Here is a 7,167-nt window from a genome sequence, read left to right as displayed (position 1 = left end):
CTTGAGACATCTGTGGTATTGTGTTGTGTGACAAAACTGCATATTTTAGAGTGGCCCTTTGTTGTCCCCAGCACAAGGTGCACCTGTGTAATGATCATGTCGTTTATCTTTGCAGAAGAGAAATGTTTGCTAACAGGGATGATGTTTGCTAACAGGGATGAAAACACATTTGTGCACAAAATTAGAGAAATAAGCTTTTTTTGTATATGGAACATTTCTGGGATCTTTTATTTCAGTTCATAAAACATGGGGCCAACACTTTACATGTTGCGTTTATATTTTTGTTCAGTATTTTAGCTAAACAAAAACGACAGATCATTCTATTAGCTAAACAAAAACGACAGATCAGGACCTTTCTAAAACCAAGGGATGGAGATTGATAATCTGTTTAAGAAGAAAAGGCTGTTCAGCTGACTAACTAAACAACACATTAGGCAAACAGCTCTTCAACTACCATCCTAAATTGATCCTGACCTTATAACCTATGCAGAGCTGGCATTTCATTGAACAAGAGGGAAGGACTCATCTCGTCTAGTTAAAACAGCACAATCTGTCAACGTCGTTATGACTATTCCCTTGACATCGACTAGAGACAGAATGCCCACCATCCTTCACCCAGGGTTTGCGTAAAACCTGACTCACTACTGCCTCCTGGTGGAACATGCCTGCCCCACATTTTACTTTTTATGCATAAACTACTTACCAATTTAATACTCCTTGATATTACTATTACCCCAGCAATTGCTAGTCCAGTACTGATGTTCTAGAAGAGAAAACAGAGATGTTACCCAAAGGTGTCAGAACGTGTTAGCTACACCTTTAGTCAATTTTAATAACAGCTGATCTCCTGTCTCATTTGAACGAACCTTCTACTCCCTCCCCTTCAATGCTTGAATGTGCAGTGTATCCCAGTCGGGTCTTGACCGGACAATGGTTAAATTATCGTCAGCGACCTGAGAAGCTACATAACTTGTTTTTATAAGTATGTTCTCCTTTCTCGTCTGTCCCAGCCTCACTCCTGGACACCGGTATGTGGTCAAAATGTCTGAAAGACAACAAAAGGCCATCTGCCCACTCACCAGGTAATGTATGGAAGAAGATCTGGTGTGGCGTTTTCATAAGTGCTTCATTATCAAAACCTACTGCTAAAATGAAAAGGTATATACCGTGTATAGAAAATGTTATACATTGCATAAATTAGGTGTGAAATATGTATAGAAATATTCTTATGACTTCACACACCGACAAAGGATTAATACATTTTTTAACAATGTAAAGTACAGTATGTTATGAGTAATCAGATAAAACCATTTGAAACCAGAGTGCATATTCATTGTATTACATAAAGATATTTATTACTGTAAATATTTTCAATATTACATCTTGGGAATGTTGGTACAAAAGTTACTCAGAACATCTTACAGCATAGCGGACAAGTCTCACAGGGTACAGTGCAGAATTCAGGTCAATCACATCGAAATTCTAGTCAATAATTATTGATTTTTTTCTCTAAAATGTTTCCAATTGAAAAGCATTGAATTGGAATTATAGTGTACTTCCCGAACTGACTGGAAATTAAATGAGATTGATCCCAACCCGGGGATCACTCTCGGTAGAGCACGGCACATGCAATACCAGGGTTGTGGGTTCGATTCCCACGGAGTTGTTCCCACTAGGGACAACTCCAATACCAAGCAGGTCTTTAACGTCAGCTTTTAGAAATGTGAGTTGGGAATCAAAGATTGGTTTGCAACAGCCCATCACAAATCATTTGTATTCCATGGGAAATTCAGTAGTTGAACATTCTTTTAAAAACCCTCCACTCATCTTGGAAAATAACTAGAGTGGAGTTTTTGACATTTTTTAAAAGAAATTTACAACTGAAATGAAGACAAACCGACATGAAAAAAAAGTGCTAAAAAAACAAAACAAATAACATTCATTTAAATATTTGGTAAATCAAAACAAGTCAAACATATCCATATGTAAATGAATGCTGGTAGAGTTTAGGCCATATTTTAAATTGTTAAAAGTACTGACACAGACATAAAAGGCGATGTACATGCAGCAGCATCACAAGATGTAAAATAAAGAGAAAGTTAAAAAATGAAACGTTTAAGGCTAACAAGAGTCTCAGTTACAGAATAAAGGCTTTGCATTGGTGTGGAAACTCAACGTGCTCTTTGTCTTCCCCCCCCCCACACACACACACAAAAGGAGAACAACCTGATCTAGGATCATCTCATTATACCCCAACCCTGACTTTCACCTTTAGGAGCCGAGCCCCATCTGAATGTGGACAGGTGGTTAGGGGCAGACATTAAGGGAGAAACACAGAATCTGATTTATCAGTGTTCCACACATGAATCAATGCAAATTATTTTGTTCAGCCTGATGTAGAATAGAGCAGAGACCCCCAAAATAAATAAAAATAACTCTTGAGAATTAACAAACAGAAAAACATTAAAATGTTCTATGACATAAACCAAACAGAACCGATACAGGTGATCCCCAGATCCGGACATGACTGTTTACTGCCTTCTCCCTTTCACACAACCTCTGACCTGTCATTGCTGGTATAGAGAAAATACTGTTGTATTCAAAAAATTAGAGACATACGCTGAGTATACAAAACATTAAGACAGACTGACCGGGTGAAAGCTATGATCCTTTATTGATGGCACCTGTTAAATCCACTTCAATCAGTGTAGATGAAGGGGAGGAGACGGGTTAAAGAAGGATTTTTAAGCCTGGAGACAATTGAGACATGAATTGTGTTTGTGCCATTCAGAGGGTGAATTGTCAAGAATAATATTTAAGTGCCTTTGAACAGGGTATGGTAGCAGGTGCCAGGCACACCAGTTTGTGTAAAGAAATGCAACGTGGCCTAGTTTCACGCTCAACAGTTTTCCCATCAAGAATGGTCCAACACCCAAAGGACATCCAGCCAACTTGACAACTGTGCGAAGCATTGGTGTCAACATGGCAAAAGGAGGGGGGTGCAATTCAACATTAGGAACGTTTAACATAGTAACTCAATAGGAAGGTGTTCCTAATGTTTTATACACTCAGTGTATATTAAAACAGTACTGTTATAATTTAGGCATTTCTTTCGAAGGGACAATAGATTCACATCAAGAATAGTGATTTCTGACTCCCATGTTCCACACAGAAACGTGATCTATTTATCAACTAGGTCTTGGCTGTACATCTCAAAGTTCATATTTAACCCTCCATATATATGTGGTTTGCTTTTTATGACCGTTCGTTGATGAATGCCTTTTAAAAAATATCTGACTAACTTTAAAATCAGAGTCTTTGAAGAACAGAGCAAGGCACAAATAAACAGTGAGAAAGTGAAATAGTGAAATAGTAGCAGACAATGTGGATTGAGAAGGAGCAGCTATGTCTACTGTAAATATTCCTAGCAAGAAGAATAGTTCCTTCTTTTGTTTCCAATGGGACATAGTTGAAGCGGCACCCACAGAAGCCATGGTGAGGATGTGACGTTGCAAGGAGAAATGTAACTCTTGACTCTCCAAGAGAGTATGTGGTTATTGACCGTTATGGTCCATAGTCTGGTGGTGGCCGGACCACAATTACAGTTAAAGCAGAGACAGACTGCTGAAGGACAATATTACACTGAGCAAAGGAAGGGAAGAAGGGGAGAGGGAAAAATAGAGACACTGAGAAGAGTCATCAGAGAAGGAGAGAGAGATGGACAGAGAAAGGAGAGAAATAAAGAGTCAGAGAAGGAGATGGACAGAGGAAGGAGAGAAATAAAGAGTCAGAGAAGGAGAGAGAGATAGACAGAGGAAGGAGAGAAATAAAGAGTCAGAGAAGGAGAGAGAGATGGACAGAGGAAGGAGAGAAATAAAGAGTCAGAGAAGGAGATGGACAGAGAAAGGAGAGAAATAAAGAGTCAGAGAAGGAGAGAGAGAGACAGAGGAAGGAGAGAAATAAAGAGTCAGAGAAGGAGAGAGAGATAGACAGAGGGAAGGAGAGAAATAAAGAGTCAGAGAAGGAGAAAGAGATGGACAGAGAAAGGAGAGAAATAAAGAGTCAGAGAAGGAGAGAGAGATGGACAGAGAAAGGAGAGAAATAAAGAGTCAGAGAAGGAGAGAGAGATGGACAGAGGAAGGAGAGAAATAAAGAGTCAGAGAAGGAGAGAGAGATGGACAGAGAAAGGAGAGAAATAAAGAGTCAGAAGGAGAGAGAGATGGACAGAGAAAGGAGAGAAATAAAGAGTCAGAGAAGGAGAAAGAGATGGACAGATAAAGGAGAGAAATAAAGAGTCAGAGAAGGAGAAAGAGATGGACAGATAAAGGAGAGAAATAAAGAGTCAGAGAAGGAGAAAGAGATGGACAGATAAAGGAGAGAAATAAAGAGTCAGAGAAGGAGAGAGAGATGGACAGAGGAAGGAGAGAAATAAAGAGTCAGAGAAGGAGATGGACAGAGGAAGGAGAGAAATAAAGAGTCAGAGAAGGAGAGAGAGATGGACAGAGGAAGGAGAGAAATAAAGAGTCAGAGAAGGAGAAAGAGATGGACAGAGAAAGGAGAGAAATAAAGAGTCAGAGAAGGAGAAAGAGATGGACAGAGAAAGGAGAGAAATAAAGAGTCAGAGAAGGAGAGAGAGATGGACAGAGAAAGGAGAGAAATAAAGAGTCAGAGAAGGAGAGAGAGATGGACAGAGGAAGGAGAGAAATAAAGAGTCAGAGAAGGAGAGAGAGATGGACAGAGAAAGGAGAGAAATAAAGAGTCAGAAGGAGAGAGAGATGGACAGAGAAAGGAGAGAAATAAAGAGTCAGAGAAGGAGAAAGATGGACAGAGAAAGGAGAGAAATAAAGAGTCAGAGAAGGAGAAAGATGGACAGAGAAAGGAGAGAAATAAAGAGTCAGAAGGAGAAAGATGGACAGAGAAAGGAGAGAAATAAAGAGTCAGAGAAGGAGAGAGATGGACAGAGAAAGGAGAGAAATAAAGAGTCAGAAGGAGAGAGAGATGGACAGAGAAAGGAGAGAAATAAGGAGTCAGAGAAGGAGAGAGAGATGGACAGAGAAAGGAGAGAAATAAAGAGTCAGAAGGAGAGAGAGATGGACAGAGAAAGGAGAGAAATAAAGAGTCAGAGAAGGAGAGAGAGATGGACAGAGAAAGGAGAGAAATAAAGAGTCAGAGAAGGAGAAAGAGATGGACAGAGAAAGGAGAGAAATAAAGAGTCAGAGAAGGAGAGAGAGATGGACAGAGAAAGGAGAGAAATAAAGAGTCAGAGAAGGAGAAAGAGATGGACAGAGGAAGGAGAGAAATAAAGAGTCAGAGAAGGAGAAAGAGATGGACAGATAAAGGAGAGAAATAAAGAGTCAGAGAAGGAGAGAGAGATGGACAGAGGAAGGAGAGAAATAAAGAGTCAGAGAAGGAGAAAGAGATGGACAGAGAAAGGAGAGAAATAAAGAGTCAGAGAAGGAGAAAGAGATGGACAGAGAAAGGAGAGAAATAAGGAGTCGGAGGAAGACAGAAAAACAGAAATGAGAGAGAGAGGAAGTGATGTTCAGGCCAGGGTCAAAGGCTGAGCTGACAGAAGCTTTTATATCAGACTGTAGCTGTCTGGCGATTGGCCTTGCCGGGGTCAGGAGCTGGGTGAACGTTGTCATTGGCCGATCCTGCACCTCCACGCTGCAGGGCTCTGGTCCTGTAGCCTTCTCATCCTGTTCCCTAGCCACACCCACCACGCTAGTCCTATCAACACACACACCACCGACTCCACATAGTAACCATCCAACGACGTCACACACACACCGCCCTCCTTAACACACAGCTGTAGGAGGGAAGAGAGAGAAAAAAGACAGAGATACGGTTAAGAGGAGTGTTTCCACAGCTATTTAATGTACTACGACAGTACAATGGGAATACTCTGAGGTAATTCTCTCCCACTTACCCCCGTCTCCTCTGGGGAGCCACATTTCTGCCCGGCAGCTCCCTGGCACTCCTTAGAGGTGAGTGGGTCGACCATCCACAATGCCAGGGTGGAGGGCCAGTTTCCCCCCAGGTTGGTGACCGTGTTCAGCAGGGTCATGTAAGTCCCACCAATCACCGGGTCACTCACTTTAGCATGGAACGCCATACAGGCCACATACATGCTGTACAGCGCCACCTGTGGGTAAGGAGGGGAAAGGCAGGAGTTTGAGAAAGTATGTGTATAGTGTCCCAAGCTGGATCAAGTGGATGTATACTGCCGAATGTCACACAGACAGACAAAGAGATTTGACTACGTACAGACTCAGAGAGCATAGCCTTGCTATTTAGAAAGGCTTTCTGAAAGCAGAGCTGGCTATATATATATATATATATTTAAAAGAGAGAGAAAGAGGAGAGAGAGTGTGTATGTAGCTGAACAGGACTATAGTGTAGTAGAGACAACAGAGATGGATAGATAGTGAACAGTGGTACCTGATGCAGTACTATAGTGTAGTAGAGACAACAGAGATGGATAGATAGTGAACAGTGGTACCTGATGCAGTACTATAGTGTAGTAGAGAGACAACAGACATGGATAGATAGTGTGAACAGTGTTACCTGATGCAGTACTATAGTGTAGTAGAGACAACAGAGATGGATAGATAGTGAACAGTGTTACCTGATGCAGTACTATAGTGTAGTAGAGAGACAACAGACATGGATAGATAGTGTGAACAGTGTTACCTGATGCAGTACTATAGTGTAGTAGAGACAACAGAGATGGATAGATAGTGTGAACAGTGGTACCTGATGCAGTACTATAGTGTAGTAGAGACAACAGAGATGGATAGATAGTGTGAACAGTGGTACCTGATGCAGTACTATAGTGTAGTAGAGACAACAGAGATGGACAGATAGTGAACAGTGGTACCTGATGCAGTACTATAGTGTAGTAGAGACAACAGAGATGGATAGATAGTGAACAGTGTTACCTGATGCAGTACTATAGTGTAGTAGAGACAACAGAGATGGATAGATAGTGAACAGTGTTACCTGATGCAGTACTATAGTGTAGTAGAGAGACAACAGAGATGGATAGATAGTGAACAGTGGTACCTGATGCAGTACTATAGTGTAGTAGAGACAACAGAGATGGATAGATAGTGTGAACAGTGGTACCTGATGCAGTACTATAGTGTAGTAGAGAGACAACAGAGA

General features: G+C 41.1%; 1 long non-coding RNA gene across 1 annotated transcript; it reads right to left on the bottom strand.

Annotated features, from left to right (window-relative positions):
* Positions 1-1,329: 1,329 nt before the first annotated feature.
* Positions 1,330-6,891, bottom strand: LOC135533423 (uncharacterized). Its single transcript, XR_010454495.1, has 2 exons — positions 5,930-6,891; positions 1,330-5,809 (listed from the first exon to the last, which is right to left on the bottom strand). It is a non-coding gene; the product is annotated as an uncharacterized LOC135533423 (long non-coding RNA).
* Positions 6,892-7,167: the final 276 nt, after the last annotated feature.

Source organism: Oncorhynchus masou, unplaced genomic scaffold, assembly GCF_036934945.1.
Source record: "Oncorhynchus masou masou isolate Uvic2021 unplaced genomic scaffold, UVic_Omas_1.1 unplaced_scaffold_2378, whole genome shotgun sequence".
In the NCBI taxonomy this organism is placed as follows: Eukaryota; Metazoa; Chordata; class Actinopteri; order Salmoniformes; family Salmonidae; genus Oncorhynchus; species Oncorhynchus masou.
Note: the sequence above shows the minus strand (reverse complement) of the source record. Positions and strands in the feature narration are given on the sequence as shown.